Source organism: Camelina sativa, chromosome 1 (assembly GCF_000633955.1).
Source record: "Camelina sativa cultivar DH55 chromosome 1, Cs, whole genome shotgun sequence".
Taxonomy (NCBI): Eukaryota; Viridiplantae; Streptophyta; class Magnoliopsida; order Brassicales; family Brassicaceae; genus Camelina; species Camelina sativa.
In genome coordinates, this window is record NC_025685.1 from 21,309,400 (window position 1) to 21,316,824 (window position 7,425).

General features: G+C 32.2%; 1 protein-coding gene and 1 pseudogene across 1 annotated transcript in view; both read right to left on the minus strand.

The window, feature by feature from the left end:
* The window catches only part of LOC104700523 (proline-rich receptor-like protein kinase PERK4), a 3,590-nt gene extending 3,344 nt beyond the window's left edge, over positions 1-246 (minus strand). Inside the window, exon 1 of the mRNA XM_010416051.1 lies at positions 95-246. The gene's annotated coding sequence lies outside the window, so the exon portion shown is untranslated. The remainder of the gene's footprint in view (positions 1-94) is intronic.
* LOC104710383 lies at positions 1,303-4,132 on the minus strand (annotated as a pseudogene).

The window sequence follows — 7,425 nt, forward strand, 5'->3', positions numbered from 1 at the left end:
AATTAAAAAAAAAAAAAAAAAAAAACAGGTAACAATGCTAAATATGAAAGATTAGTACAAAATTAGTTAAAGAGATTAGCATGAAATTGTGTACCTTATAGAAAGAGATTAAGGGGGAGAGATCCGAGTTTTTGAGCATTTGGGTGAGAAAATGATTATAGGAATAAGGGAGATTTTGAGATTTGCTGTGTCTTCATTCCGAGAAACAAGCCTATTCTTTCTCTCTCTGTCTGTCTTAATAACAGTTTTGTGTGTTTAGTTACTAATAATTGTAATAATCTCCGGTCTAATTTTTCTCTTTTAGGCTCCGTGATATTAGGGGAACTGAGGATTGTTGATTGAATTCCACGTAACCCCATGCATTCTTCTTATTCGTTTACCTTTGTTAGGTAAATCTCTTGTTTAATATTGTACGCCGAATTATATTACTCCTCTCTAGATCATTCCACGTGGTTTTTTTGACAACTTAAATCAATACTAGAAAAAGTAGTGTAGTTGCAGATTTATTTTTGAACAGTTTTATTGGTGTGGGTATAAGTATAACGAAAAGCGGTTATGTGAAGTTATTACAAAAACTATGGTACGAATATTGAGCTAAATCTTGGTTTTAATCTCACATGTATATTGAAAAAAAAAGACAACATGTGCTGCGTCATGATTCTCAATCTTGTTCAAGTCGCAAAAATGACCCCATCACAAGTAGTTTATTTTAGAGTTTTTGAATTTTGATCCTTAATCATTGATAAAGTTAATCCCATGATTCATTCGTTAGAGTCTTTAATTTATACGATAAACCAGTAAGACAAGCAATATACAGTATATTCTTTATTTAGATAGCAATAGGTTCAAATTTAAGTACTAAGCATTTTTTTTTTTATCAAACTAAAGTACTAAGCTTTAGTATGATCAGTTTGCCAATAAGCAAATATATGAAATGTAAATCCCTATCTCACCCATCTTCTTTTAGTCATACGCCTTCTTTAGAGGAAACCAGTAAAAAGATGTTTATAGAGTACTAGATTGGAGATAGATACTATACAGAACTTAAAAGAGACTTGCCAAAAAGATTATTTAAGATTTTATGGAACCAAAAAAAGTTATGTAAAGAGGTTATGTATATCATCTTGTCATTGTAATCAAAATAATATTTTTTTTCCTGCGTACGCAACTATATTAGTTCTTCACTCGAAAAGTATCTTCATATTGAAGTCAAAATATTCCACTAAGTTTTCTTTCTTCTGTATAATATTTCATGAAACTTTTATATATATGCTTTAAGAAACAAGAATCCTCCTGCGTGGATCATGGTGGGGTTGTCCTATATCTTTGGGACACACCAGTGTCTGACAGTGTATCCCACACCTGCACATATATTCATTAGTTTCCTATAAGAAAAAACATTAATTTGTTATATCTTGTAACATCAAAATCTCTACTCACATTTAGCTTCCCCTCTGAGCCACCAATAGCGAGTAAGAAGGGGCAGTCCGCAGAGAATGAGACAGAAAACACTTTTCCCTGTTTGATGCCAACGTTTAGAATGGGTGAAAACAAAGAAACCAAAGAGAAACAAGTGGGAGAAAGAAAGAAAAAACTTATTAATGGCTCTTACCGCAGTTGGCATGTGTGTAGCGATCAATGATGGTTGATTGTTTGAAAGATCCCAAAGTTTCACACTTCCATCCTCAGATCCTGTAGCCAAAAGCTGCACATCTCGGAGACATAAATCTAAACCCACTATACTATGAATTAATATGCTAAGACACAAGAGAGAAAGAGAGACATGTATGTACATTGGGCGCATGTATGTTGTATGATATGGAGGGGACTTCAGCATCATGAGCATGGAGAATGAAACTTGGTGATAAATCAGAAGCACGTATATCAAAGCCTTTCACAGTTCCATCTTGGAGCTTCGCCTAACATGGAGAAGAAAGAAAAGATAATGAGTCACATCAGTTACCTTAGATATTCACATGCCCATCAGAAGAGAAAAGAAAGATTAATGCACCACAAAGGAGTGTTCACTATGAGGATCCCAGGCCAAGCTTTCGATTTCGCCCTTGGTAGACCATTTCAAACCTGAGTGCGAAGGGTCCCTTCCATCTTTCTATAACATATATACATATAGATATTAACAAAAATCTGATCAGCATAATGATAAAGGCTAATGTACAAGACTCGACACATGGATGGAACGAAATAGTCACCAATACAACTGTGCAATCACGGGATCCACTGAGGAGTACTTCTGGAGCATAATGGTTCCATGCGACCGCCTGAACCTGTTAGTCAACCAACACACACAATAAACCATGAGAATGCCACAGATGCTTGACAGATCATGGAAACAGTTTTCACCTACCTCATTCATGTGATGCTCCATAGTGAGCTTGCATTCCCCTGTAGCCACATCCCAAACCTTAACTTTTTTTCTCGGAACTGGCACTAGCAACTATATTCATGGGCGGAGCTAGGGTAGAAGCATGAGGGTCAATTGACTCTGGTGAAATTTTCAATTTAGTTGAATTTTTAGGAAAAAAATCAAATTGACCCTGATAAAATAGCAGAATTGACCCCTATAAAAAAAATTAATAACACAATTGACCTCTTAAATTATATTTTAACCGTGATGAATTGAATTGCTAGCTCCGCCAGTGACTATATTCCTATTGTTGTTTCAGTTAAAATCAATAATGAGAGCAAATCTTGATGATAATTTTCAATCATCAAAGAGCTTAAATATGTATACCTAAACTCCTTGTTCCAAGCAAGATCAATCACTGATTCAGAGTGGCAATCTACTGATGTCTAGAGTGAGAGAAAGACAAGTAACAAAGTTACAACATGGCACATTTTAGAATAATAGAGGATAGCTAAAATAATTTTCAAAAGCTGGTTTGTCACACCTGTCCAGCTATTCGTCCCAGTTGTACACAAGGTAGCAGCTCATCATCCACCTGAAAGCAGTATATAATCATAACCTAATGATAGATCATAAACAAACGTACACCATCATTCAAAGCCAGTTTAAATTACAGACATGATCAAGATCCCATATCTCTATAAAGGAGTACTTCATAGACCCGATAGCTACAAAGTTCCCGGCCAACTCCAAAGCAAAACTTGGAGAAAAATAAAAAATGAAAAATCACTCATAGCAAAATAAAAACAAAAAATAGAGCTGCTTGGATACACACACTAACCTTTTTCCCCTACTTTGAGAGGACAATCAAGCCATGCTGTGCACAATGGAACCTCGGGTATAATTACGTCATTACGAAGATATAAGTTATGGGTGCCATTAGCGGTTTCCTCGTATACATAGACCTCGAGATAGTTGACTCTATGTTTAGTAGTGGCACAGATGATCAGTGAATCAGTTGGCCTAATTGTCATATCATCGAGATCCTCTGAGTCATAGTTATCCTAAGGTACACCAACATGATAAAAGCAGCGGACTTAGATGGTTAAAATGTTTATTAATTAGTATTTACTAAGGTTGCAAAATAACCAAAGGTTTATTATTGAGAGTATCCTCAAGGTAGTTTCAATATGACTAACCTCAGTATTCTTTAGGTATGGATCCATCTCATTGCTTGGATAATAAAGGTCTCCTTGTCCAGAGCTAAACAGTTCAATTTCTGAGTCCAACACAAGAATGAAGGAAAACTGTATATTAACATATGCAATACAAGAATGAAACTATGTATAGGAAAAAGAAAGAGCTGACATATATATACCATCATCCTCTTCATCATAGTTATCCATGTCGAGTTCTTTCAAGAAGTTGACTACGTTATCAGGATCTGTAGAAGAAGAAGAAGCACCCTTGCTTATGGAACATGGTTTTCCAAGCGATTTTGCTACAGATTTGGCATGTGAAACTTCACAGTTCTGTATTTCATCGTCCATATCCATGTCACTGAGACTGTATCCAATGTAAATGTAATCAATGAATGACTCTCTCCTTATAAAGACCAGATAAAAAGGAAGAACTGTCAGTCTGTCACCTTTTCTTGAAAGTGCCATTATGGATAAGCTCTTTGATTTCCTCCTTAGAAGGAGGTTCAGCCGCATAGGGCATGGCCTTTGATGCCCCTTTTGGTATCCATGAAAGTGAAGTTATCATTCTGCAAAATCAAATCGGAAGAGAGATTAACAAAGCATGAATTAGCTAATGTCGTCGTCTCTGTCTTGTTGGAACTTGGAAGAGCAAAACTTACAGCTATGTCTGTTAGCGACCGAAGAAGAGAAACAAAACGTTCTTTCTGCTTCGATCTCTCGTTTTAAGCTATAAGAGAAACAAGCTTAGATTAATATGAGCCATCAGCTCCACAAATACGAAAACGACAGTAACCCTAGGGTTTAGGGCTCATGTAGCTGTTAAGATGGGCTTTCTTTTTATTTATATCCACTAAATAATCGGGTTCTACTTTATACTATCTAGTATTTTTAAAGTCCAATACCATTAAAAGTTAACGATTTCCCTAAACATAGTTTTGTTGAGAAGAGTAAGAAGAGATAGATTCAAAATTCATATCTTGAGGATTGTAGATTGTAGTGATTGTGACAACATGAATCACATTGACAAAAATGATAGACTATCACCGTGATTGGTAACACACTTTTAAAATTTTAAAAATGTTTAAAGTCTTGACAGCCAATTTTTTGTCAACCACAATTTTTTGGCTTTTAACTTTTTTAAAAGTCATTCTTTTTTTTCTCTTCTTTTTTTTTTTTTTTTTTTTTTTTNATCAAATTCATGCTTTAAAACTAAACAATTTTTAAAGCATTCTTTTTTTCTCACTTTTATATTAAAAAGTTCTACAAAAATATATATAAATATTTTACATAGTTTATTTTTATAAATTAATTATTCTCATTTTTTTCTCTTTCTTTTAAGATCCATTTCAATAATAAATTTTATTTTTTCATCATCATCACTAATAATACTATAAAAGAGTTTATGAAATTCATGATTAATAAGAGAACAACATTCAAACAATGCATTGATTAGTGGTTAATAGATTTTTTTTTATATTTTTGCATTATTGAAAACTTTAATAAGTTAATAAATTGATGTCTACAACTTCAATGATTTATTTCTTATTCTTATAGTTGTTTGTTTTTAATTATTTTTAATACAAAATCACATATTTGATTGACTTATATTTTCAAAATTTTATTTTATCATTAATGAAATTTATTTTGTCATTAAAGTGCTATATGAATTGATTTATGACATAATATTTATTTATTAGTAATATTTATACTAATAATAAAAATAATAGCTACAACTTTAAAAGTTCTTGGTAAACAATCAGATTTTAACAGTTAAAGTTTTTACAGTCAAACCATCTACATCCAAATTCTCTACAGCTAAAATTTTACAGTCAAAGTCTTTACAGCCAAAAGTAACAGTCGTTACCAATCAAGGCCTATATAGTACCGTAATTTAATTTATCATGCAAGTGAAAGTAAGTGGGTAGTTATTTTTTATTGCATGATAAATTTTTATTATTTTATCCATATATACAAAATATTAGCAGTTCCAAAAAAAAAATTGTTTATTATACCATTTTCGAATAACATTTTAAACTTTCAAAATTATTCAAAATTTTTAAATATTCCTACAACTTATTTTAAAATATAACTTAATATATTAAAATCTACTTAAAACATTATCTGTTTATTATTAACTATAAGTGGTAAATTCATTATTAAGCCAAGGAGTAGTAAAAGCTTGAGATTGTTTTTTATTATTTAATTTAATGTAACAATTTCCTTAAAAAAATTGATTATTTATATATATATATATTAATCGGATTAATAAGAAATAATTTATTTATCATTTTAAATATAATTTTAGAATTAATCTAATTAAAATAAGTTGATTAATTTTACTTAATAGTAAGTTCAATATAGGAAACGTTTTGCTACCATAATAATCAAAGGTAAAATTGTTAAAAAAACCCTTCTATTTTCCTACGAATTCTACTACAAAAAAACATTTTTAAAAAAAAAGTTCCTATTAATATAAATTGAGATTCATACCGGACAATTTTTTTTTTCAATCTAATGTAAAATTATATTCAGAAGAAAAATAAACTTTGTTACATTGTTAATGCAAGACTGTTTTTAAACTTGAAAATAAATCATCTTGACTAAAATCTGGCCGCAAACCCAATTTGAATGCGAGAGTCTCTTTCCTCTCCCAAGAGTGCTCATGCGGTTACAGACATTCTTGTCGATCAATTTTACCAGTTTTTGCAATGTTGACGATGTATCCCCATGGCGTCTATCAGTTCACTCTCGCCAAAGAGAATGTATAGTGTTTTAAAAAGTGTACCCCAAAAAAAACCTTTGTGTTGTATCCAGTTCATTACCCACAAGTAAAGCCATAACCTCTACCCACAAGTAAAGCCATAACCTCTTTTCAGTTAGCCGTGAATTTGTTTAACAATAGTCTTTTCACTAGCGCCTCCCACACATGCTGTGAAACAGAACATTGAAAAAATAAATGCTCCCTTGTCTCCATTGAGGGTCTGCAGAACACACAACTTTGAAAAAATAAATGCTCCCTTGTCTCCATTGAGGGTCTGCAGAACACACAACTTTGAAAAAATAAATGCTCCCTTGTCTCCATTGAGGGTCTGCAGAACACACAACTTGTGTTGACATTTGAGTTCCATAGTATCATCCCTTCCCTGTTGCTATTCTGTTTTTTGCCACCAACAATGTAATGAAGGCATGCTTAGGAGTAGCATGGGGGAATTAGATAGCTTTGTATACAGGACACTTTTTTATAAAATGATTTTGTAGAAAGATGGTAAATCTTCCCACCATCGACTTTTATTCTCCTCCTTTGAACCGTCTGCCATCCCTCCCCTTCTTCTTCCCTTAACATCTTCTTAAACACACTTGTTATAACTTGAGGTAACACATGTATATATGTAGTTCGATAAAAAAACAATGCTAGATCTTGTCTTTCCAAGTTTCCCTTTGTCTCTCAAGGCTCTCCCTATCTCTGGCCACTTGGTATATGTAAAAAGTGGTTCTGAATTGTATCTGTTCCTATTTTGTTCTTACAGTTTCAAACATATCACTTCATTTTGTTCTTTTGTCATATATCACTTCACTGGTAATACTGTTACAAATTTCTCCACGCTACAATAATAAACAAATTGCATTCTAAATTTCGGGAATAATATGAAATATTTGTATTCAATGATTATCGGTATCATCCTTACAAAAACACATCTTATAATAGATACTAGGTACGTATTACAGCACGGGATGGCATATGTTGTAATTAATTTATGTATATTTCAAATGCATAAATATTTGGTTTATGTATTTTTATAATTTTGAAATTTTAAATAGTGTTTAGTAGTATATTTGGTGTACTTACATGGTAAACGT